Genomic DNA, 27,601 nt, shown 5'->3' with positions numbered 1-27,601 from the left:
GCACTTTCAAATGTTATTTCAGAGTAACAACCCAGGTGATGTCCCTGTAAAGACTAAGAAACTATAGTTATGCTGGCCTATAAAGGGTGCTGTCCGGAGATAAATCCATTACCTATCTTTTGCCTAGATAATTTTAATAACCTCCTACCTAGTCTCTCTCTGGTTTATTCTTCTCTCCTAGTCTCAGTCTGTCCTCAATATAAGCAGACACAGTGTGGCACTTTTAAAGTATAAATCAATTTCATTAACCAGCCCAAACCCTTCCAAGATTGCAAATTTCACACAGACATAACTGTCCTACCTAAAATATCCTTCCCCCAACTATGCAACAGCAAAAATTCCTTACCTTTTTTCAAATGTCACTTTTTCTATTACACTACGATCTGTTCTCACGCTAACTTAAACCTCCTCATGCTAACTTTTTATTTTTTGATGGCAGACCTCCTTGTATTAATTTTTTAAAACTTCTACTGCACTTTTAGTGCAATTTTATTTATAGGGACTCTGTGATACCTGACTTAAGGATGTGTCCTATAAGATATTTTGAGCTTCTTTCTGACATATGTGTCAGGGTTATTATCAGTCCAAAATTAGTTCCTAGATAAAACAGTATAAATTCTAGGTTATAATACCAGTTCAATAAAGGACCATAGTCAAAAAATCTTCCAGGGAAACTTTATTAAGAATCCAATGGTGGCGCAGCGGGTTAAATAAAGCACAGCACTAAGAAGCTAAAGCCACTGCAGCATGAGCTTGATTCCTGCCTGCCCCGGAGGTGGTCCACATGGCGCGCAGACCTCTCCTGACATGCCCGCTGCTCCCCTCAGCAGCGTACTTCATCAATCTGCCTGTTCTGCTCCCCACTCTGTCTCTGGTGAATCCTCTCACTGCACTGTACCTCTGGTCTGTACCCCAATTCTGTATGTACAAATAAATAAATCTTTTTAAAAAAATCCAATTTAGAACCCAAGTGAAACTGAAAAAATTCAGTTTTTTTATTTCTCTATTCCAGGCTTTGGTAAACTGTTTTGCTATTATCCATTTCTTTACTGAGAGTCAAGTTTCTTGAGAATGGATAATAGACTTGAATGTAAGACCTTTTCACAAAATATATGAAAAGAACATAGGTAAAACACTCATGACATAAATCTTAGAAACATCTTTCAGGATTCTTCTCCAGGAGCAAGGAAAACAAAGGAGAATTTATGAGCTGGGACTACATCATATTAAAAAGCTCCTGTACAGCAAAAGCAACAGCAATCAAGACAAAGAGACATCCTACTGAATGGGAGCAAGTATTTGTACACCATATAAAAGACTGGTATCAATGATCTACAAAGAGCTTACACAACTCAACAAAAAGAAGCCAACAACCCAGTCAAAAAAAGGGCAGAACTGAAAAGGCACTTCTTCAAAGAAGAAATACAAATAGCCAATAGGCATATGAAAGAATGGATATCACTAATTATCACGGAAATGCATATCAAAGCCAATCAAAGCCAGAATCAGATACCACTTCTCACAGTGCATATGGCTCATATTAATAACCAAAAAAAAAATTTTTTTTTGAAACAATTTGCTGGAGAGGATGTGGAGAAGAAAAACCCTCTCACACTACTAGTAGAAATGTAAGCTGGTCTGCCACTATGGAAAACTGTGTGGAGGTCCCTCAGAACACTAAAAATGGACTTACCATATGATCCAGCAATTCCACTCCTAGGCATCTGGCCAAAAGAACACAAATTTGAAAGGAAACCTGCACTTCTATGTTTATTACAGCACTCTTTACAATAGCCAAGGTACAGAAACAACGCAAATGCCCCTAAAACAAATGAATGGATCGAACATTATGCATTTGCACAATGGAATATTACTCAGTGATCAAAAAAGACAAAACTCATTCCACTTGTGGCAACATCAAATTCCATCTGATGGCACTGTGAGCAATTATGTTAACTGAAATAAATCAGAAGGAAAAAGATGTATTTCAGATGATTCTACTTATATGCAGAACCCGAATAAAAGGTAAAGAAAAAGACAAAGCTAGCATGCTGACCATAGATCTGAGGAATACAGCACAGAAGCAGGAGTGAGGGAGGCAAAACAGAGAAGGGAAGAATACAATGAAATATGGTGATGATTCACAGGTGATACGGTGGTGGAAGAATTATATGACTTCTACCCCCTGAGAAGAGAAACCAATTAATGTACAAAAATGAACAATGCAAGAAAATATTTTTTTTAAGTTTGTTCAGGGTCTTAATATTATATATGGAGTTTCAAGTCCACTCTACTGTAGGTTTCTCCCTACCCTAAACAATGTTTCACTTTCTTTCCCCCCAAGGTTATAAAGACTAATATACCTCCACCCGGATTCAGAATGTGAGTATTCTAAACACATCTATTTTTCTAGTGCACTGGTACACAGTTATTATTATACAATAACTAACAAATGAGAGAGTATAGGTTCTTGGTAAACAGAGGGAAAGTGTCATCTGAGTCTAAAGATTGTTTCTTTAGACGGAGTGCCTTTCTACTAGTATGGGCTTTGGTAAAAGGCAAAGTGGTTAGGACATAATAAATTAACAGGAAGGCAGAAGATGTAGGGGCTCCCATCATCTGGAGTGGAAAGAGAGGCACTAAAAATACTATGATGCTAACCATGCATAGAAGACTAATCAATCCAGATTGTAACAAAAGATGAGAGGGCTCTAGGAATAAGGTCACAGAGGAGTGGGGATATTTAGGTCAACTAACACAATACACTGAGCTATAATGGCAAATTCCAGAAGGAACAAATGGTTAGTACATAGAATATAAAGCAACTCAAAGGTGAGGTAAGTATTACCCTAAAAAATAAACAGTTGTGAGGTTTCCTTGGTGATATAAGGGGTTAAGTCTCAGCACTATGAAGCTATCCACAGCCACTGTAGCATGAGTTTGATCTTCCAGCAGGGAAGTGACCCACATGGAGCAGCAGACCTCTCCTGTCTTGCTCGCTGCTTCCCTCAGCAGTGTGTTTCAGTCAATCCACCTGTTCTGTTTCCCATTTTGTCTCTGGTAAATCCTCTCACCTACTCTCATCTCTCACATACCTCTGTCCTATACCCTAGTTCTTGTATAAATGCATAAATCAATCTTTAAAAACAAAAGTCACAAAAGAAATATAATCACAACATATAATGAATCAAGTAGGAATAATTCATTTCAATTTGACATTGATAAAAGAATTTCAAGAGATTCTTTTTGAGAAGCAAAAATCAAAAGTAGTAGGAGTGGGTAAAAGAATGTCTTGTTTTCTATTTTAAGTCTTAAAAAAATGACTTGATATTAATACACATTATTATTCTGACAAAGTTAAAAATGGATCTAAAATGTGGACAGTTTACAAATCAATGAATAGGAATGACTGGGATAGGTAGGGGGGAAATTTTCAGCAAGCAGTAACAGAGGGCAGTAACTACTTTGCGGGTATAACCATGGTTCAAACCAAAGCTGTAGTAGTAGTACAGTAGCATAAGCAAAACTGTCAAGTGATTACATCAATCCTCTACTCAAAATCTTTACAAGCAGACCTCTTTTGTCTCACCTGCTGCTCCCCTCAGCAGTATATTGTTCTGTTCTCCACTCTGTCTCTGGTGAATCCTCTCACCACCAGCCCCCGGACCCTGCACCTTTGGCCTATACCCCAGCTGTTGTATGCATAGATAAATAAATCTTTTTTAAAAAATCATGAGATAAATAAAATATCCAAGTCAGTTATGATATGGTGGTCTGTTGATTTGTCCTACCCTCATTTCTCCATAAACCTACCTTCCACACACTTTATACCCTAATACCCTCCTATTATGCTCCTATTCCCTGGCACATGCATTGCTCCTTCTTCAACACCATCACAAATGTCTACATAAGAAATATGTGTTAATTTTCCTCTTCTCAAGAGTCTCCTTTTCTCTAAGCCTTTCATGTGTTCTCTGAGATAGAAACAGAGATTGGTTTCTAAACAATGACACTAAATCCAGATTGAAAAGAAAGAAGTAAACTGTTACTATTCACATATAAAATAATCCTGTATGTGGAAAATTCCAAAGAATTAAAAAAAACTGAAACAAGTCTGGTAATACCACAAGATACATGAATATATGAAAGTCAACTGTATTTCTATATGCTGGCAACAATCTGAAAATGAAATTAATAAAAATATTCCACTCACAATATTAGTAGAAATAACAAAGCACTATGAAATACATTTAACAAAGTAAGAATAACACTAAAAACCACAAAACAGTGCTAAAAAAAGCTAAGTAGAGACATTCCATGTTCATGCCTTGAAAAAATTCAAAATTATCAGGTAACAATTCTCTCCCAAAATGATCTCTAAATTCAAAGCAATGTTTACCAAAGTTCCAATAGGCTTTTTGTAGAAATTAACAAGCCGTGCCTCAGATTTATATGGAAATGCAAAGCAACCACAACAGACAAAATAATTCTAAAAGTAGAACAAAGACCATCTAATTTCAACTTACTACGAAGTCGCATTAGTCAAGACTTAATACAAAATTAATACAAAATAAGACATAGAAAATTAGTGACTTATTTCTGTAGTCTCACTTCTATACCATCAACATTTACAGTAGGTATATTTGAAACAAAGTGTCAAGATTATAGGAGGATAGTCTTTCTAACAAATCCTAACAGTACAAACGGATAACAACATTAAAAAAGTAACCTTTGGGGCTCTCCCTGGTGGCGCAACGGGTTAAAGCACCACATTATGAAGCTCTCTGAAGTCACTGCAACATGAGATCAATCCCCAACCAGGGAGCTGACCCACATGGCATAGTAGAATTCTCCTGACCCACTTGCTGCTCCCTTCAGCAGTGTACTTCCCCTCAGAGTGTTCTGCTCTCCACTCTATCTCTGGTGAATCTTCTCACCCATCACTCTTCTGGCCTGTATCCAAGTTCAGAATGCATAAATAATCTTAAAAAAAAAAAAGTAACCTTTGACCTTTATCTCATACTTTACACAAAAATTAATCCAGAATGAAGCTACATGAAAAATAAAAAAATGAAGCTAGATCACCACCTCACACCATACACAAAAATCAACTCGAAGTGGATTAAAGACCTAGACATAAGAATGGAAACCATAAAATACCTGGAAGCAAAGATGTGCCAAACACTATACAACGTACACTTCAGTGACATCTTTAAAGATACATTTCTCAATGCAAGGATAATGAAGGCAAGGATAAACAGATGGGACTACATCAAGTTAAAGAGCTTCTGTACAGCAAAAGAGACATTACAAAAAACAAGCAGACATCCCACTGATTAGGAAAAACTTTTCTCACACAAAACTAGCGACAAAGATATACAAAGAACTGATGAAATGCAACAATGTCATCAAAAAAAGGGCAGAAGAGCTAAAAAGACTCTACTCCAAAGAGGAAATGCAGATGGCCAACAAGCATATGAAAAAATGTTCAACATCACTTGTAATAAGGGAGATGCAAATTAAAACCACAATGAGATACCACCTCACCCCAGTGAGAATGGCACATGTTCAAACAACTAGCAACAACAAATGTTGGCAAGGATGTGGAGAAAAAGGAACTCTTCTGCATTGCTGGTGGGAATGCAAACTAGTACAACCACTATGGAAAACTGTTTGGAGGTTCCTCAAACTGCTAAAATGGAGCTTCCATATGACCCAGCAATCCCACTCCTAGGTATCTACCCAAAAGACACAAAAACACTGATTCAAAAAGACACAAAAACACTGATTCAAAAAGACACCTGCACCCCCACGTTTATTGTTGCCTTATTTATAATTGGAAGATATGGTAACAGCCCAAATGCCCAAAAGTAGATGACTGGATAAAAAAGATGTGGTACCTATATACAATGGAGTATTACTCAGCAACCAAAAAAGAGAAACACATGTCTTTTGCAGCAACTTGGATGGAGCTGGAAAAGATCATGCTTAGTGAGATAAGCCAGAAAGAGAAAGAAAAATACCGGATGGTTTCACTCGTAGCAGGAGTATAATGGACCAGGCGAGAAAATAACAAAAATAATGAACAGCCATATACCAGAGACATTCTGTGGGGGTGGAGTGGGGAATGGGATCAAAAACAGGGGGTGGGGGTGAGGGAAATGCACAGGATTATGGTGATGGCACATGGGTGACTTGGTGATGGGAAACCCACGGGGATTACAATTGAGATGGAGAAAAAAATATGTACAAAATGATGTAAAAATAAACTTTTGTAATTAAAAAAAAAAGATATGATACATATACACAATGGAATATACAACAACCAAAAAAAAAAAAAACCCACATACCTTCTGCAACATGGATGGATCTGGAAAAGATCATGCTTGGTGAAATAAGCCAGAAAGAAACGGAAAAATATCAGATGGTTTCACTCATAGTAGGAATTTAACGGACCAGGTGAGAAGATAATTATAATAGTGAACAGCTATATACCAGAGACATTTTATGGGTGTAGAGTGGGGAACAGGGTCAAAAACAGTGGGAGGAGGGGAAATGCACTGGACTATGGTGATGGCACATGGGTGATTTGGTGATGGGAGGCCCAAGGAGATTACAACTGAGATGGAAAAATGCACAAAATGATGTAAAAATAAACTACTATATTATTCATTTTAAAAAAATTAACCCAGAGTGATCATAAACCTAAATTTAAGTGCTAAAAGCAAAAACTTCTGTAAGAAAACAGAAGAGAAAATCTTCGTAAGTGTAGTAAAACAGTTCTTAGATATGATACCAAAAGCATGATCCATAAGAGAGAAAATTTAAAATTTTGGCACTTCAAAAGACTACAACCTAAAAAACGGAAATACATATAATACACTCAGAGAATATATTTTTAAATCATGTATCTGAAAAAGGATTTGTATCTACAATGCACAAAGATATCAACACTCAATAATAAGACAAATGATCTATTTGTTTAATAGACAAAATATTTTATGAATAGTCCACAAAAAGACATAAGAATGGCTAGTAATAATATGACATTCAGGTCATTACTTATTAGGGAAATACAAACTAAAACCATAGTGAGCTATGACTACACATTCACTTGAATGGCTATGATCAAAATATCCCTAAACTGGAAACAATTCAAATGTTTATTAACTGGTGAAAGGACTAACAAAAGATAGTCTATTTATACAATGGAACATTATTCATCAATAGAAAGGAATGAATTACTGATGTGTGCTCAATATGGATAAATCTCAAAACGTTAAGCTTAATCAAAGAAGCCAGAAGCAAAAACTAAAAAGCTTATGTTCTATTCATATGAAATGTTCAGGAAAGGCAAATTTATACTATACATCAATGGTTATCTAAGGATGGGAGGCATAAGATTAACTGCAAATGGCAAAAAAGCACTTTTTAGCTTATAAAGATATTCTAAATTTAGATTATGGTGATCATAATACAATTCAAAGACATAAGAAATATCAATGAATAACACAATTGGGGAATTTTATAGTATCTAAGTTAAGAAAATTATTTCTAGGAAATTATGCAGGTGCCTGAGACTGCATCTGGTATACTTAGTGGACTTATGAATTCCCCCCACACCCTCCGTCCTTCCTTCCTGAATACTTAAATCTAGAAGCCATTAGGTAATCATGGCCAAATGGATGGAAGCTTGGGGGAAGGTGCCACCTAAGGAATGTCAGAGACTGACAGGGCAAGAGGTTGTCTGCTTGAAGAGAACATGGCATGGATGTTGAAGACCCAACAATGTGAGGAAGGCATATACAAAGGTAAATTATTATTATAAAGGGAAATTGCTTATAAACAGGAAGAAGTGACAGTAAATATACTGAGGGTAATAGGAGCCATATTTCTCACTACCAAAAAAAGTTATAAATAAATATGGAAATGGAAAACACAGAATGAACTAGAAGTAGTAGAAGTATCAATGTAAGCTTATGGTTTTTCATACAGAGAGATAAGGAAATATGTGTTACATGCATACATTTTCTGGGCACAATGAACCCAAATATTAGCAACTTTTCTATCTTAGATTTTTAAATAGCATTCCCCAGGTAGAGAAATAGCTATCTGAGGGCCAGGGCAGAGAGGGTACAAAATAAGCCAACCACAGCCTTGCAGTAGATGGAATGCCTTTGTATGGTTTTTGTAGCTAGTTCTCTTAAATTTCTCCCAACTAAAGAATCTGACAGTGATTGATGGTTTAAATTCTTCAGCAATACTGCTTTTTGAGAACAGTATAACCTGAGTTACTCCTCTGCTGATATTTTTGCTGAATAATTCTTACTGTTAGCTAGGTTTGAAAGGTTGGGGGTAGCGGATTAGCATTTCTGTTTTAAGTGAACAACTTAAACTGATCATGTTATGCCTCAGTAAATATATACATGGATCTTACTAACGAGATAAAACACCCTGGTTCCAGGTTTTTTGGTATCTTTGATTCAGTGATTCTTTATATAAATAAATAAATGATTCTGTAAGAAGGAAAAAAAACCCATCAGGTCAAAAAGTTAGGAAGCTGTCAAAGAATGAAGACATCTTTAAAAGATAGGAGTCAGCATACAGCAATTCTTCTGGACTAAATATGGTTTAATTTGAACATAAAAATATATAATGTTAATTCAATAGTTTGTAATCCACCAAATGTGAATCTACTGAATTCCTGCAGATATATAAAATGGAAAAAGTGAAGGAGTGGAAAAGTTTTCTGAAAAATGCAGTACCAAGTGGTAAGTGTAGAAAGAATGATGGAATTTAAAATGGTGGTAGTTATATAATATCAAGACCCATCCTTCAAAATACTAATTACAAAGAAAAAGAGCAACTTTACAGGAGAGAAACCTAGTAGATGCCACATGAATCAAGTAATCAAGATTAATTTCAAAGTAATGATACAAAACAGAAATCTTTATCACATCATGGTGTATGGAAAGGACATACATCACCCTCCCAAAAGACGCTACTCCTGCCAACAATGATGAAGGGAATCCAAAGAAATGCTACTTTAACCAAAGAATTATTTTAAGCAGAAGGCAAATGAGAGTCAACAGATGAAGTAGGAAGTTCTCTGCCTTCTTATCTGTCTAAAACCAGGCAAATTTCCTGTAAGGGGAGGTGTCCCTCCCTGTATACCATGGAGAGAAGACCAATGATGCAACTGCATAGACAGATCTTACTCAAATAGACTTTATCTTCTACTACAACCCCCACTTTTCCTAGCTATGTCCCCCATGATTTATCATCCCTTAAAGATCAACTTCCTTTCCTTTGTTAACCATCTAAGTCTGACCACTGTGTACTCCTATGCATGTAAACATTAATTTTAAAATACATGCTTTTACTTTAGTTAAATTCAGAGAGCCTCCTCCCCAGCCCAAGTACTACACTTAAGAGGGTATAAAAAAAGTTTTTCTTCCCTAAAAAGTAGAGGCTGAAACTAATCCTGAGAAATTACCAGGTCATTCTGTCAGACATCTGACCTGTGATCTTCAAAATTCTCAAGCCAAAAGTTGAGGGGGAAAAAATAATGGGATACATCCAAATAAAGAACAAAAAAATAAATAAAATTGTAACACATGAAGCTGTTATAAAAGACATGTTATAAAAGGTCTGTTATAAAAACATCATCACATGAGCCTGTTATAAAAGACCTGTTGTAAAAGACATCATCACTGAGATATTTGGTGAAACAGGAATTAAACTTGTGGATTAAATGATGATATTTATCAATGTTAATTTCCTGGTTTTGATGGCAATATCATAGTTAGGAAAATGTCTCTGTAGGAAGTAGACACTAAAGTAGTATTCTGAGGTGATATCACATTAGGAACTGATTCCCAAACAGATTTTGTAAACACTTTCTATATAAATGGCCAGAAAATAAATTTTAGGTTTTACAGGCCATAATGGTCTCATACACCTTTCAAAATATGAAATAATCCTTAGTTTGTGAACTGTACAAACACAAGCTGTAGATTGCACTTGGTCCATGGAATATAGTATACTGAATTATCGGTGTCTTTTTTTTAAGTGGGAGAGAGTTGAGGGGTTCTCTGAACCACTCTTACAATTTTTAAATAAAATATTTCACTAAAGCCCATAGCAATCATTTTCAAGTTTCTGGGGATGGTTACAAGAGAAGTAAATTTATCTAAAGCTGAACATTTATTAGATAAAAAGCATTCTCTTCCTAGCACATGGGAGAAATTTGGAACTGTTTTACTAAGAGGAAGGGATGGATGGGGGTTTGGGTGAGTGGATGGGTAGATGAGAGGGTAAGTGGAGGGAGGGAGGGGGAGAGGGGTCTAGCTAAGTAAAACTAATTCTTTCTATATAAGATGGGAATAAATTCTTCCATCTTTATGAAACATTTTAGTATGACTTTTAGCTAGCTATTATGAGTTACCAGTCATTAGATATTAGAGTAGCAAAAATTCAAAAGCTTGATAATATATTGGTAAGGCTGTGAACAAATACACATCCTCTTATACTTCTGGGGGAAATACAAAAATAGTACAATTACTATAGAGGGAAACTGGTAATACTGAATAAAACCACATATGCACTTATTCTTTGACACTGCAACCCCAATTTTAGGAATTTGTCCTGAAGATACATCATCAAAAATTTTTTTTAAAGATTTATTTATTTATTCATACAGAGTTGGGGTACAAGCCAGAGATGCAGAGAGTGAGAGGATTCACCAGAGACAGAGCAGGGAGCAGAACAGGCAGATCATCGAAGTACACTGCTGAGGGGAGCAGCGGACAGGTCAGGAGAGGTCTGCCTCGCCATGTGAACTCCTCCGGGGCAGGCGGGAATTGAACTCATGCGGAAGTGGCTTAAGGTTCATAGTGCAGTGTTTTAACCCGCTGCGCCACCAGGAAAGGCCCACATCATCAAATTTAACTAATCTATGCCAAGAACTACCATTGAAAATTATTTGTGGTTCTGAATCTTGCTCTAATACGCTAGTTTCCATAACAGGACAACTCTCTAGCTCCAAATTTATCCTACCCACTTAAGATCAGGAAAGAGACTGACCTAGACCCTTAGGTAATTAAGGTAAGCATTCCTCTTGAGGAATTCAGGGGCATGAAGAGGTGCTACAAGAGGCTCATCTAAAGAAAGGTTGTCAAATAAGATTATGTGTGGCAGTGGTGATGGTGGTGGTGGTGGTAGTCTGGATGATTTGGGTTCCTGCATCTGGATCAATTCTGACTTTTCAGAGTACAATATAATACAAGTCTAGATAACAAGATGCCCCAGAATGAGGAGCCAGAAGGAGTCAAGGCTTTTTGTGAAGGAAACCCAAAGGACACATTCTTTGCCATAAAAGTGTATGGAAAATCTCTCATAAAGGAACACAGGAAGGCAAAAGGGCTGAATTAGACTGGCTGAAAATTCCAATAGTGAATTTGTTACTGAACATATTCAAGCAAAGACAGAAGTGTTTTCTGCTAAGTACTGTAAGAGTTTTTTGCTAGATACTGGTATGTAGTGAGCTAGAGGCAAAACTCTTCCAATATAAATACCACTCTAATAAGGGTTTCTTGCTACAAAACCTCCCACTTTAGATCTGACAAAGTCTAGGGCAATTAAAAATTTATTCAAAATCTAACCTGTCCTATGGCCATAAAGTTACCAACACTAACTTCTATCCCCAGAAAGTTTAAGTCTGTGCCAAAGAATCACCAGATACAACTGCGTCCTCTCTCTTCTGGGACACAAGTTAAAACACAAACTATATCTTAGACTCCTTTAAATAAAGTTATGCCAACAATGCAATACCATGTCTGAGTGTCAATTAATATGTTGTGATCATATTCTTCTTAGTAGACAGATAGGTTGACTAAAGATGTTATTTCAACCTAATTGACAATATTTGTAATGTTCTTAAGGCTAATCAAACCTATCAGACAATAGGTTCTGGTTTTTGACACAGGACTTCTGGAACATTTGCAAATTCCTAAATGATGAAACTATTAAGAACATCTTGGGCCCACTCTGGTGGCGCAGCGGGTTAAAGCACAGCACAAAGAAGCTTAAGCCACTTTCGCATGAGTTCAATCCCCGCCTGCCCTGAAAGTGATCCACATGGCACATGGCGTGGCAGACCTCTCCTGACCCGCCAGCTGCTCCTCTCAGCAGTGTACTTTGTTGATCTGCCTGTTCTGCTCCCTGCCCTGTCTCTGGTGAATCCTCTCACCCTCCGCATCTCTGGCCTGTACCCCAGTTCTGTATGAATAAATAAAATAAATCTTTAAAAAAAAATTAAAAAAAAAGAACATCTTTTGTTTTATGAATTACCTTTTGCCTACTATTGGTGATGGATATCTGAAATAGGGTTGGAGCAGTTTTGCTGGACTGAGTCTTTAGCCTGTGGGAACTGATGCTATCTACAGGTAGAGACTGTTAGAACTGAGTTAAACTGAAGTATGACCAGTTGGTGTCAGAGAATTGCTTGGGGTAAAGGGGGTTTAGGGGAAGGAAGGAAGGAAGGAAGCTCCACATATTTGGGGGCCTTAAGTCTTAAAAGTAAAGTGCTCTAAGTAATAAAGGAGACACACAGCAGGAAGAACTAGATTTTCCCTATACAAAACAAGGAAAACTCAGTTTTTCTAACATAATATACATCTAAGATACTTAAGAGCTGACATCAAGGTCTGTCTATAATAGACCTACCGTTCTTTGTCAAGGAACAAACAAAAATGCAGTGCAGTGCAGTTAGACATTTTTTAAATGTCATTTAATTGTCTTCTAATTAATAAGCAGAGTTACCTGTTTTCTAGTCCTTGGGGGCAAAGCAATTAAAAGCCACAAGAGCTATATTAATTTGCTGGAGCAGCTATAACAATGTACCACTGACTAGGTGGCTTAAACAACAGATACTTATGCACAATTCTGGAAAATAGGAGTCTTTAAGGTTGAACTCTTCTAAGGCTTTACTCCTTGGCTTATAAATGGCTGTTTTCTCCCTCCAAGTAGTCTGTGTCCTCAGCTCCTAGCCTTATAAGAATGTTAATCATACTGGATTAGGGCACACTCCAATGACTTCATTTAATCTTAATTACTTCTGTAAAAATCCTATCTCCAAATACAGTCACATTTAGGTACTAGAGATTATTAGAACAGCAACATACAAACTTTAGACACAACTTAGTCTGCAGCAATAGTTATACTTCATGGGGATAAAATACCCCAAAATGGCAACTGCAAGGTAGCAATGTGTGGCTCCTAGTTCCCTCTCTCCTGGGTTGTCTATTTTCAAATATATGTCAAATCCACAACTAGTAGCTCTAAATTTTAGGTTTTTACTTATTTACAGAATTTACTGGAGTCATATTTCTCTTTTTCAACTTATTCACAGTTTATTGGAATCAAATCTCTTCTTTTACAATGTATCTATTCAATTGCTTGAACATGGTAAGGCTGGAGCTTTTAGGTTCATTACTATGTTCATTAAATACTGATTCTTTATAGACTCTGAATGTGGATAGGGAAAACAAAACTAAATTAGCAGATGACACCAATGAATTGGGTTAGAAGATGAAATGGAATGACAAAAACCTAAAAACAAGACATTTAAAAGAAAGTAACAAAAGATAATGGCCTGAAAGTGACAAGGGACTATGAAATATCAATTTCCTCTTCCAGTACTGAAGAATTTTTAAAGAATGTATGGATATATCATTGTGGGTAAAGGAAAGACACGAGGCTACAAATTATTTAGGTTCAGAACACATTATGTCAAAGTACTTAGGTAAAGAGTTAGAACCGTATAGTTAAGACAAAACTCTGTGGAGTTAAGACTGCCACTCATAAGCTATTATACTGAGAAACTTATTTAATCCCTGTGTCTTGTTTTCCTCATATGCAAAATGAGCATGATACCTACCTCATAGTATTGGTGTAAGGACTGGATGATTTACAAATTTTTAAATGCTTGGAAAGATACATGGAGACTATTAAATCCTCAGTTTAACTTAGTACACTGAGCAAATATTACCTATTTTTATTCTTTTGTTATTTCATCTCTCAACTTTTCTTGGTTTAGCAAGATAAAACAATTAAAAGAAAAATCTTGGCCCTCCCTGGTGGCGCAGCGAGTTAAAGCACAGCACAAAGAAGCTTGAAGCACAGCACTTCCGCATGAGTTCGATTCCCGCCTGCCCCGAAGGTGATCCACATGGCGAGGCAGACCTCTCCTGATCTCCCCACTGCTCCCCTCAGCAGTGTACTTCATCGATCTGCCTGTTCTGTACCCCACTCTGTCTCTGGTGAATCCTCTCACCCTCCACATCTCTGACCTGTACCCCAGTTCTGTACGAATAAATAAATAAATCTTAAAAAAAAAAAGAAAAAGAAAAATCTTAATACCAGACGGGAAGGGGAAAGAAGCAGATAGTATGGAGGGGGAGGGGGCCTGATCCAACGGGCTATGGTGGATTAAGGGTGCTGTTATGGTAACAACCATCTAAAAAAAGTATGAATCTATGTCCCTAAATCATATACATGTTGTAAACCAATTTTACTGCAAATTAAAAATGATTGTTTTAAAAGATCTGTACTACTCTACTGAAGTTTATCCACTATGTAAATGGGCCAACAACCACATGGAGCAATTTTCACTTCTGATGATAGAAACACAAACTCAAAATATTAGGGTTTCTACTTCCTGCCATGATGAGGAATCAGAGCCTAGATTTAAGTGCCTTAAAAACTGAAAAGAAAAAAATGAAATATATGAAACATCAGGTATTGAGACATTGTACAGAAAAGAACATACAAAGTAAGCTCTAAAATTGCCCCAAAACTAGCCCTAAAATTTCCCCAGCTAACTATTTGAAGAACATTTCTAAGAAACAACACAGGAAGAGGATATGCAAAAAGAACCCAGCAGTCTCCTTGAGTTGCGAGACAGAACTGGGAACTTGGGGAGGCTAAGGTGATTGGAATGTGGAAGGCAAAGCACCGAAGAGAGAACTTGGCATTTTTTGGTTGAGTTCTGATCAACCCATGTGGGTGAGAAAACTGTTCAAGAAAATAAACAGGTGGTATGACTTACAGAGGGCCAGGAATAGATCATGCTCCCTCCAGTATTACTGGAAAAAACTCGTAATGCAAGGGGACAGAGTACCCAGAAAGTACTGTCTCAGTATTATGTTCAAATTAATTCCAAATGCTGCCCTGGACCCACTTAGAAAAGGTTAGAATTATCCTCAGTAGAATTAAGCAATTTCCAAATAATTGAACTGCATCCCAGAATAGAATTTAAAAAATTAAAAAAAAAAAAAGCAAACAATAATGTAAAATTATCTTGCCATATCTCTGGATGCATGGGAGAGATACAAAAGAAGAATGGAATGAAACTAATACAGTGATGAGGAAGGAGGACATGATTTTTAATGCTACCAGCCCCAAATTACAAGGTACTGCTTCAGTTTGTATTGTCCTATGATCACAGTTGTATCATACATCAAGCCATGTACCAAGACGGAACACATCTTATGGTATGAATGTCCCCAACTTCCAGTTTTTCTTAGACTTTTACACCAAAGTCTAGAACTTACAAAATAAGTAACTTTCAGGAAGAAACAGTCCTTAACACTGTCCTAAGTCAGTCCAACATTGTTTTAAATTGTGTAGAGTGACACAAGCTATGCAACGTCTATCATCTGACAGATTCCGGGTAGATTGGGAAAAGCTCTGAAAAATCAGACTTTCCACTGCTAACTTATGTTATGACCTCCCTTTTTTGTATACTTGTAATATCAAAATATTCTGAGCAACTTTCAGCTTACAATTGGATTGCCTCAGCCACATAAGGTGCTGCCTGGCCCTGACAAGCAAGCACTGTACCAGGGTGAGAAATTCCTCTGAAGTCAAAAGTGACTTGACAACTGGCTGATCAATAAAAGCAAAAGGGCTGTTTCTACAAAGTCTCTCTCACTGCCGGATGGAGGAAAACCCAAATCTTATCATCCTACTATCTCACCTAGCCTTCTATTCGGCTTCTAAAGAATTACTCAAACTTCCTACTGTCTGGCCTTTAGATGTGGAAATTCATCCAGGTTGCCTGTTTTAGAACTAGTCAGGTTTTCTACCTGCTACACTTCATAGGAATTCACAAAAGTCTTCTGGCTAGTCTTTCAGGATTCTACTATCTAGTCTTTAGATAAGGAAATTCACCTGTCTCTCCTATTCAGAGCAAATTACGCTTTCTACTGTCTAGACCTCAAGGAAACTCACTTAAAACCTTTTAGCAAGTTTCTTCAAAGAACTTTTCCAAAATTTGATTTGCAAGAAATTTCCTCTTCCTGCATCCCAGGATGTCTCAGGTAGGGAAAAAAAAAACCCATTAAGTAGTAGATAAGGTTTAAGGGACTTTATTTTAGTTAATCTTCACTATAGTAATATTAGTCTTAAACTTTGTCACCTATGTACCTGTTTTTAACCTTGATTGATTTTAGAATGTTACAATCTCAAGTAAAGGTCAAAAGGACCCCAGACTATTCTTAGAAACAAGGTGATTATAACTCAGCCCCTTTCGTATGCTAATGTCATCCCTCTGCCTGCTTGAAATGTATAAAAAAAAAAAAACCTCTGCTGAAGGCAGAGCAGAAGATTTGCACCCAACTCCGACTCCCTTGTCTTCCTCACTCCCCCTTCCCTTTACTCCCCAATTTTTAGAATATCGCCTCACAGACCTCATTCCCACCTTGAGACCTTGCCTGTGTCTGCCTCTCAACAGCCTGAAATCGGGGTTGGTCCCTAACAGTAGAGAACTTGAGCGCCTGCATCAAATAGTGTCATTTAAATTTATTTTAAGTTGTATAAGCTTTTTATAAGAACTCACATATCTGAATATCTAATCAATTAGATCTTACAGTTTCCCCTCTCACTTTGTAACTCAAATTTTCTAGCTATTTATCCCAAGTCTTCAGTCATCTTTAATTCATCTTTCTCTCAAACTCTGCATCTAACCTATCAACAAATACTATCAATTCTACCTCTAGAATACAAACCCAAATCTGACCACCTGCATTATCATGGGTTCAAGCCATCACTGTCTCTTATCTTTTAATGTTTTTGAATTATCAACAGACTTCTAACTCCAGCCAGGGTAATCCTTTTGATCAATGTCAGATGATGATATTCTTCTGCTTTAAACCTACCAATTCCAGAGTAAAATTCAAATACATTTAAAGACATACTCACTCACTATAAAAACAAAGTCCTTATAGGCACTTACTATCTGAAGAATATTTCCAGAAGGTTCTACTTTCTGTGACCTCCCACTAAATTATAAGAACTCCTTTACCACTTCCTACTTTCTAACTTAGTCCACACTGAACTCTGCTGCAAAGAATACACAAAGCAAGCTCTTTGGCACTTACTGTTCCCTCTATCTGAAACATTTTTCCTTCAGCTATCTCTATTCTGGCTCCATGACTCACTTCAGGACTTTGTTCATTTATCATTGAGCACTTCCCCAATCATCTTTTATGTGATGTGTTAAGTCCTAATGAAGAGTTTATTAAGTAAAAAAAAAAAAATCATTAGATTATAAACAGATGGATGACAAAAACAGATTTTTACTTTACTGATAACGGACAGAAGTCACACATGAAAATGTCAAATGCTGGGCCTCACAGTCCCCAGATCCTTTATGCTACCTTCTCAGTATCTACTATGTTTACATGTATATATTTACTCATTAATTTGTTTATAGTATCCCTCCACTAGAATCTAAGCTGAGTTCTGGGATTGTAGCTCTTGTGTGCACTGTTTTTTCCTTCATACCTAAAAGAGCCCTGCACACAGCATACACTTAAATAATGTTGAATATATGAAAGGAAAGGCAGAAAGAAACAGGGAGCAGGTTGTTTTCAGTATAAATTTCAACCCATAGAAATAAATCACAACCAGTTTTAGAATCAAACTTTCCTATTGCATAACATGTGGGTTTTCAACCATTTTAACCTTTAAAAAACTACCATTCTGCCATGCTATGCTTCTCTTGTAGAGTGGTCAAAGGGCTGCCCAACAGTCAGGAATGGCACACAAATATGACAATATGCTGTCTACTTTTTCTTGAAAATTTGAATGTTACAAGAGATCTGTGAACTTTCTTTTACTCTTCTCTGTGACTGGGCCATGACTTTTACTTAGTTTCTCCCCACTATTAAAGAAGTAGTTTTGGGTTTTACCTATTATTAGGCCAGAAACAACTGCCAAATCCCACATTCATATTATAGCAGGTTACCTTACCTCCACTGCAGTGGGCGGCTGGAACAGGGACTGCCAGGACTGCTATGGGCTTGTGGGTTCAGGAAAAAGGCAAGAGAAGAAGTAGCCAGAGCACAATCAGCACTAAATGGGACTTTAGTGAGGGATAGGGCTGGAGCTGATGTGGGAGAAAACATGTGTTGGTTTGCTTCAGATCCTCGGCAAAGAGTAGAGATTCTGACAAGGTATCACAGTAGGGAAAAAAAAAAAAAAAGTCAGTGATAATTTCTCAACCAAAAAGAAAGATTTCAAAGTGGGCTACTTTAGGCAAGAGATTCAATAAAAGTAAACTGTTGAAAATCCTGTTTACTGACACAGAATGACCATCTACACTAAAGTAATTTACAGAACTAACACCAAAAGGCTGTTATGGATTTTCAAAGTACTTAAAATTGACTTCTAGAAAAATGTTTCAAATTTACCACAACTGGTCAATTAGCAAGCAATTAATATTTTGTGTTCCAATGACAGAAACTCCTAGAGAATGTATCTGTCCATAAAAAGTAAACTATTCTATTTTGCTTCTACTTAAATTTTAGTTTTCCAGGTTACTTCCCCCACAGTCATTTGATGGGTTAAGTCTTTAGTGCTGCCCACCAGGAGGGCCTGATGTGTTAAGTACTAATGAAGATTTTATTAAGTCAAAAAAAAAATCATTAGATTAATAACAGATGGATGACAAAAACAGATTTCTACTTTACTGATAATGGACAGAAGTCACACGTGAAAAAAAAATGGATGGATTGACAGTATTTAATTTGCTTTAGTAGCAGCATAGTTTTCTATACAAATACCATGCTTATTTATAGCATTTTATTTCTAAGATGAAAAAAATTAAGTATCTGATCTGTTTTAAAGTGTTAGTTTTCTGTATTGTTATTACTAGCTGTTTGAGTAGTATATAATGACATTCTACTTTAATTACATATAGTCAAAAGAAATCTTTACCTTTTTACTTACTAGTCCTCTACCCTGACTTCAGCATATTCACATATAAATACGTAATATGAGAACATGGGCAATAGGATAGCAAAGTACAGGGAAGAAAATTACTTAAAATTACAGGCATTCCTGTAATTTCCACAAACTCAACATAAGTAAAATTATAAGAAGTAAAAACACTGATTTTGGATTAATTTTTCTAAAGAATATTTAAAATACAAGCTCCTTAGCATATATAAAGCTTGAGCTAACTACAATTAGCTTGAACTAATACAACACCTAAACTGAATAATGCTTATACAAATTGTTGAAGTGTTTAATTTTATAACATGAGATTTAGTCATTTTGCTTATAAAAATTAAATTTCATTCTGTCTTTGCTCCTAATTACCACTCTACAAAATGGTTACACACTAGGTACTAAAGTCTTATATGAATTTTTTTTGAAAAAGGAAAGATGACTAATAAACTATTTACAAAGTCCTCCAGGAAAATTTTCCTAATGTAAATTCAAAGATACTAAAACAGATATAATAATCACCAATATTCGTGCACCAACATCTAGAGAACTATGACCTTTTATATTTTCTTAAACTACAAATTTAACATTAAAACTTACGATTTTGCTAACCATTAATCATCCTTACACGACGTTCCAGTTAACAAAGTTTCTTTTATGTGTTATTTCTTTATTTAATTTAAATAATTTAATAATTATTTAATTATTCTTAGCATAGGAATAAACCTTTTATTTAGTATGTCAATCCTCCTAACTATACACATGAAATAAGTTCTATTTTCCAAGTCTGGTAGAATCATTAGTCAATAAGTATCCACTGCTTCAGAGGGCAACATGTTAAAGGAAACTCACTAAATTCTATCAATCTGGTAACTCCTACACCATGTTGTCTCCAGATAAGCATTGATTTTCATGGGAAGAAAATCCGATGTGCACTCCCCTCCCATGAGCTATGTAAAAGCAATTCAAGACAGGTCACTAAGGTGGGAGGGATTCTAGGACATTTCTTTCCCTGGCTTCCTAATTGTTGATCAATTCATTGAGCACTTCTTCATTAAATAAACTGCAGTAGTTCTCAACCTTTAAGTGGAAAGACTTCTTCCATTCCCCGGCTTTAAAATCCTCAACTAAGTAATTTCTTTATTGGTCAAAACAGAAATAAAATTCAGGTCACCCTCTAAAAGACTCAGACTTGAATGTGCAAGGGATGGTACAGTACCATAGGAGAAGATACTTCTTTTCCACTTGTTTTCCATACTCATGGAGTGGAGCTTGAATATGCAGTTTTGACACTAGCTTAAAGTACACATTTGTTTTCAAGGGAAAAAAATATACGTACTTCATTGTTAGCGCAGTCCCCCCATGTACCTAAGATATCTAACTCAGTTTTCAAAATTAGCAGTCGTTTACACCCCTGCCAGGGAATACTGTTTTGACCTTGAATTTATGAAGGCAGCTCACAGTGCACTTCCTGACAGGAATGTCTAAAAGCAGAGTCTTTATCTAAGCAAATGAAAGTGTGTTAGTTGGCATTAGTTCTTTTCCTCACATCTGCCAGTTTCCACTCAGACACCCCAGCCTCCTTACTGAATCCGCAGGCATGGTGCTCCCAGTCTTTCTCTCCTCCGTTTCATCATTTTTCTGGCTACTCAAGTTTTTCCCTCTTATACTTGATTCTCGGCGCAATCTATAAACTATAAGAAACTTACAAAGGCTTCCAAGCTTTAGAGAAAAATTAAAGCACTTTTCTTCAAAAACAAGATATTCAAGTCTCCCTTCCCCATACCCCCACTCCCCTCCCCCCAAAAAAAGATCTGTGAGTCTAGGAAGCAGCAGTGAGGAGTCCCAGATCCCAAATGAATTAGCTGCTGTCTGAGCTGCCTGACATCATTGACACTTAGCCTGCAATAAATCAGAGTCCAGAGAGCACCTTGTTCCTCCTCAAAGATAAGCACCAAACTCCCTCCCCCACAAATCAGTTGCTTTCAACCCTGATGCCTGGCAGCAGTAAAGACTCTGGCAGAAAGTGTACATACCAACTTGGAAACTCACACTGTGACAGAAATACTAACTCAGGAGGTGTGGGCCAGGCTAGAACAGCTGTTGTAATGGGCAGAGGGTTGAGAGAGCTTATAAAGGATCCCAAATTGGTAATTTAATGAACTAAGACTGTGGGCATTACACTGGTAGAAGATGACAGTAGCACTCACAGCACAGTCATAATATAAATTGTTAATTCTACCAACTTAATATTATCCCAGTTATTTTAGAAAAATTTCAGCACCATTTTAATTCAATCTCTTTTATTCTCTAATCTCTTGATATAGTATAAAAGTCATAAGAAGATTTAATAAGCCCAGAAACTAGTTTCATTTCACCCAGTAACTATTAAACAAATAATTTATATGGTAGATGTTACATAAGGCATTATTATTATGTTAAGCAAATGAAGGTGTGTTCATCAGTATTAGTTAAAAATGAGTATTTGTAAAACAGAAAAATGCCTACCAGTGTTACAGAAGTGTTATCTATTATTATAGGTCTCACCTTCTGGGGCAAGTGCATAATCTAAAGGAGGAGACAGGCCCAGATACATAAAAAAGGCATCTGCTAAAAACAGTCTGGCATGAAGAAAGCCAAGTGACCAAACAACTGCAGTCAAACACTGACAGCTACTGGAGCTAAAGGGGAAGCAAACCCTTAAGATTCTCTGCTTCAGAACACCTGTCAACAACTATGGGCTCCTCTCACTGATCTATATGACAAAGTATTTGCCAAACTGGTTATCTAGGGTAATTTCAAAGGACTCCAATCAATCCATACTCCAATCAATCCAGCTCAACAGGTGGTCACAACTCTTTACTGTCATGAAATAAATTTCCGAAGTCAGGACTAACATTTTCATACACAGGAAACAGAATGAAACACAATGGGTAAGAAACGTTTTGTGAGGGGGCTCCCTCATGGCCTAGGGGGTAAGTTTCAGCACTATCACAGCTACTTTCCTGGCCAACAAGCTCAACCACATATGGAGCAGGAAACTACTCCTATCTTGCCTGCTGATCTACTTGCAGTGTATTTCAGTAAAACTACCTGTTCTGTTCCCCCCTTTCTCTCTAGTAAATCTCTCACCTGCCACACCTCTACACTACATCCCAGTTATCCTATGCAAAAATAAAAAAAAGAATTGTTTTGTGTAATTTGTGTTTTGTGACTTCTATCATGACTTACATAAAAGCATACACATGCAATGTGAAATGTTATTAAGAGTCCATAGTCTAAAAAATTTTAAAGTCACTGTTTTAGTTTTCCTAGAAAACTCATCCCACCTAATATTCAAGGGATACTCACTCTTCCTTTCCACTTAAGAGCCCGATCCCTTGGCTCACAGAGGTCCTATTTCAGCATTTTCTGTTCTATACACGGCCTAATGAAAACTGAAACCCTGTTTCAGCAATTAGACTTCTCAAGAAGTACTGAGTCCCACTTTGATAAAGTCTCTTAACGATAACGAAGTCAGAGTCAGTGACAAAAGCCCACATTCCCAAAACTAAGAGACCACCTGCAGGCTATCCCTATCCCACGCCAAAATTGTGAAATTAAGGCTGGGCTCTAGTTTCTGTTCCACATTTCCCATTTTGTTATACTCAGACATAGGCTACTGAATAATAACAGTGACAACAACAACAAAATAGCTTGGGAAAAAGACTTACCAAACTGACTTAAAACACAGACAATATGAATTATGCTGACACAAGACATTTATAAAGGGATAAAGACTGTGTAATCCCACTCATACAAAGTAAGTGGAATAGGCATATGCACAGAAATAGAAAGTGAAACAGAGATTACCAGGGGTTGAGAGGAGAGAATGGGCAAATCACTGCTTAAAAGGTACAACCAACATTTATAAATATTTACTGTTTTACCTATGCACTCTACACTTTACACCTATTAGTCCTGATGATAGCACCATGATATATGTGCTATTATTATTTCATTTTTGAAAAAGCACAGAGAGGTTAAAATCATACCTGAAGTAAGTGGAAATGTACAATTATGATTTTAGAACAAGAGTTGTAACTATGTCCTTCCTCTGACCCAAAGTAGTCATCACTTTTACTTTAGGTTTAACACATCTCTTCACACTTTATTTAAACTTACTGAAATGAGAATTCATTTGTGGCAACAACCCTATGAATTTGTCAGCAACTAAGACAACATTTTCCTGGAATTCATACCAGCACTCAACAACTACCAGTATCTTACTCATTCACATAGCAACTATTTCCCGACTGAAATACCATCTTTAGAGTCAGGCAAGAAAGGCCTCTACATGGGTTTCTCACTTTAGAGGTTCTACAAAATAACACAAAACAAATAAGAACATTAACAAAAATGGAGTTGTTTCTGTCATCTGTGATCTGGTGGTATGCAATGAACCCCAAAAAGCCATTCTTGTGACGTACACTGTTCAAATCTCAAGAAAACATTTCGCCACATCCTTCTTCCTATGTCTTGTTTATTTTTTTTAAAGATTAACATGTCAGATTGCTGGTATGGATGATGAAACTGCCTGAAATTACAGAATATTTGAGCACTATGCGTCTTAGAAGTAAAAAGCAAATTAATGAACCTGTCAAATATTTCTCAGATAACATGAATATAACAGCCATACTGGCTATTACAGGTATCTTTTTCCAAATAGAGTCAATCATCCAGTTACTTGTTTTCTTTCTGTTCTAATTCATGGTACTAAAGAAAGTCTTAACTTAGCTCAGATGAGTAACACTGCAAAATTTGGGAATTCGTATCAGTAAATGTATTTAGATAAAGATCTAGATATAACATACGAAGGTTAAAGACCAATTTTTTACACTGATAGTTGAACCATTAATGTTAAAAAATACTATTTGGTTTTCTGAAACAGGTAGCTGTGTATATCTTCAAATCAGAAAATATTTTACTTATGTAAAAATAGCTGACTACTAAAAAACTTATTGAGAACATGAACATTTTTAATTTTTATACTTTATATTTTTGATAAAAATATACTCAAACCTGGTATTCTCTGAATAAAATTACAATGTTTAAGTCCTATAGATCCTTGTAAATGAGGAGAAGCTGTGATCATAACAAAAACAGAAAAACAAGAAAGTGGAACTTCAGAGAGAAAAAAAGAAATAGAAAATCTACAATTAAGTTGACTGTCTAATTTTGAAAAACTTCTAATGAAAGGGAATGGACTTCACTTTCACACAGAACACACACATAAAGATTAATAAAAGCACTGAAGAAAAGATTAAACAGAAAGTAAATGACAGTGCTCAAAGACAAGTAAATATCAATATAGAATGTTGATACAACTGTTATTACAATGTCATTATTCATCCAATAAATACAATGATTCCCCCCCCCCGTGGTTTAACAGTAAAAATATGCACAGGAAGCAAAGGAAAATTTGTAGGTTTAATGTTCATAATTTTTAATTTTGATGCCAAAATGTCTGCATAAAAACTGGATATGATTCATATTATAATGCATACACAGCATATCAAATGTTACAGCATGCAGCTAAAGGATGCTTACAGGTAAACTGATAGCTGTAAATGCTTTTATTTTTAAAGGATGATCTAAAATCACTGATCTCTGCCACTCATTAAAAATTGAAAAATGAAGAGCAAGTTAAATACAAAATTAAACAAGAAAAAGCAGAAATCAATGATAAAAAAAAAAACAAAGTTAAAAGTTGGTATTTTGAAAACATTGATAAAGTTCCTAGTAAGACAAATCAAGATGCAGAGAAAACACAGTTAGGGATGAAATATCAAAACACAGTAACAGAATGAGAAGAACATGAACTTATCTCTATAAAATATATATAATGGACAAAATGCACCAAAAGTTTGAGAAAAAAGCTTACAAATTGATATAGACAATATGCATTATGCTGACATAACACAGAGATAAAAGGCTAAAAGCTGTATAATTCCACTCATACAAAGTATGTGGAACAGGCATATGCACAGATAAATAAAGTAGAACAGAGATTAGTAGGGCTTGGGAGCAGAGAATGAGAGTCATTGCCTAAAGGGTACAGAGTTTCTACTTGAAGTAAAAAAGTTTTAGAAATAAATAGTGATGAGGGTTGCACAATACTTGTAAACTTGAAGATATGTACAATTTAATTGCAAAAGATATGAGGATTTGTGTGTGTGTGTAATGTCTATTGTTTAAATATTAACATTTAACTTGCCTTCTCAATATATTAAAAAGTTCCTTTTTTAAATTAAAAATAATTCAAGAGATGAAGACCCAAACATAAAAATTAAAACAATAAAACTTTTGGAGAAAAAAAAGAAGAAAAAGGCCTCCATGGTAGCACAGAAGTTAAAGTCAGTGCTATCAAACCATTGCCAGCAACTATATTATGAGTTCAATCCCCAGCTGAGGAGCTAACTAACCCACATGGTACAGCAAACCTCTTCTGTCTCAACTCTTGCTCCTCTTGGCAGTGTATTTCAGAAGATTGACCTGATCTTATCCTCACTCTGTCTCTGGTGAACCCTCTCAAACCCTGCACCTGTGGTCAACACCCCAGTTCGTATATGCATAAATAAAATCTTTTTTTTTTTTAATGGGGAAAAAGCAGAAAAAACTGTTATGTTCTTGATATAGGCAAAGATTTCTTGGACAAAACAAAATAGTACTTCTATACAGAAGAGATAACTCAGAGCTTTGATTATTTAGAGAGATGACTAATACGAAGATCTGGTAAGCCAAACCCTTTCACTTTACAAATGAGGTAATTAAGGTTCAGAAATAATAGTTCCTATTAAACTAACTATAATTTGTTAGTGGCAAAGTCTCAGTTAGTATCATGTTTCCTGACTTCCTCTCAGAACTTATTCTACTTGTCTAACAGTAAAGATGAAAAAAACACACAAAAAAAAAATATATACTGTACAATTTCTAGCTTACTTAAGAATAAGTGCTCTAAATTATAGAGTGTGTCTAACTGAATCGTAAAACCTCAGAACTTACATCAGTGACTAACATGCTTACTGATCATTTGTTTTAAGTGTGAGCTACTTTCTTTTAAAAAGAAGGAAAAGCCTACTTCTGATCCTAATCAATTAAATATTTTTTAAGACAGAATACGCCTAACTTTAGACATTAGTTCAAGTCAAGAAATTCCTCTAGGTTAAAACTAAAATGATGCAAAAATTTCTCCAGGCGCAAATAAAAACATCTTCATAGGTATCCTTCCTTTACCACCTCCTTCTCAGCAAACTCCCATTCACTGAAGTCATATATTCCTGGAAGAAGCAAGTCTTAATTTGTTGCACCTAATATAAGGGGAAAATTTCCAAAAACAGGAAACCAAAAGAAAAAAAATTCCATGTAGTAGAAAAGGTATCTATCAGGTATAAATACTTGCTGAACATAAATCTGAAAGAACATCCGCTCTCTCAGTGCATACACCTACTCAGTATACACCTCTACTAAGAACTGTGACAGTACCCTTGCCCATTTTTTACGAAACTTGGGACACTTGCAAAGCCAGAAAAGAAACCCACTGAATGTAAAGAAAAACTGTGACTCTTATACAACACGATGCATCCAAGTTTAACCCACTATTTATAAAAGTTCTAAAACTAACACACGTTTGAAAAAAAACTAAGAAATGAAGCACTGTCACATATGTTGAATGATCCTCTAACAGCTACAAGAAAAAAGGACAGCAGATATTCCAGTCATCTTCATTAAGGCAACCAACACTGAAAGAATGAAGTGATTTGTCTAGGTTTACAAAACAATAGATATAGCCAAGATAAAATCCCTGTGAATTTTCTGACTTATAATTTGAATCTCTATATATCCATTACAATAAGCTTTCAAAAACAGGCCAAAGAGCTTTACAAAAGTCTCAGACGACAAGTTATCACTAGGGAACTTTTATAAAACAAAATCCTAACTTGAGAGAACAACAGCTGATATATACATACGAAGTGTATTTTAAAATAAATATGGCTATGGCTATGGCCTCCTTAATTATATTTCATATGTTTTGTAAAGTAAGGTTTTGAAGCCATTATTTTATCATAAGTCTATTTCCTTAGTGTTCCCCAAATTTGGTTCTTACCAAATTACAATGGGTATGAATGCAGGTACATAAAATACAAATTCCTGAACTGTAACATGGAAATTCTAGAATCTACATTTTAACCAAGCATTCTGCTTAGAGAAACTTGTAGTACTGCCTCAACAGAATTCTTAGGGAAAAAGAGATTATGCAATCCTAGCC

The 27,601-nt window shown here is 35.9% G+C and overlaps 1 protein-coding gene across 3 annotated transcripts in view; it reads right to left on the bottom strand.

Annotated features, from left to right (window-relative positions):
• Positions 1-27,601, bottom strand: part of MAST2 (microtubule associated serine/threonine kinase 2) — a 140,724-nt gene that overhangs the window by 46,662 nt on the left and 66,461 nt on the right. The window lies entirely within an intron of this gene.

Source organism: Condylura cristata, unplaced genomic scaffold, assembly GCF_000260355.1.
Source record: "Condylura cristata isolate star-nosed mole 26May11 unplaced genomic scaffold, ConCri1.0 scaffold00008, whole genome shotgun sequence".
Classification (NCBI taxonomy): Eukaryota; Metazoa; Chordata; class Mammalia; order Eulipotyphla; family Talpidae; genus Condylura; species Condylura cristata.
Note: the sequence above shows the minus strand (reverse complement) of the source record. Positions and strands in the feature narration are given on the sequence as shown.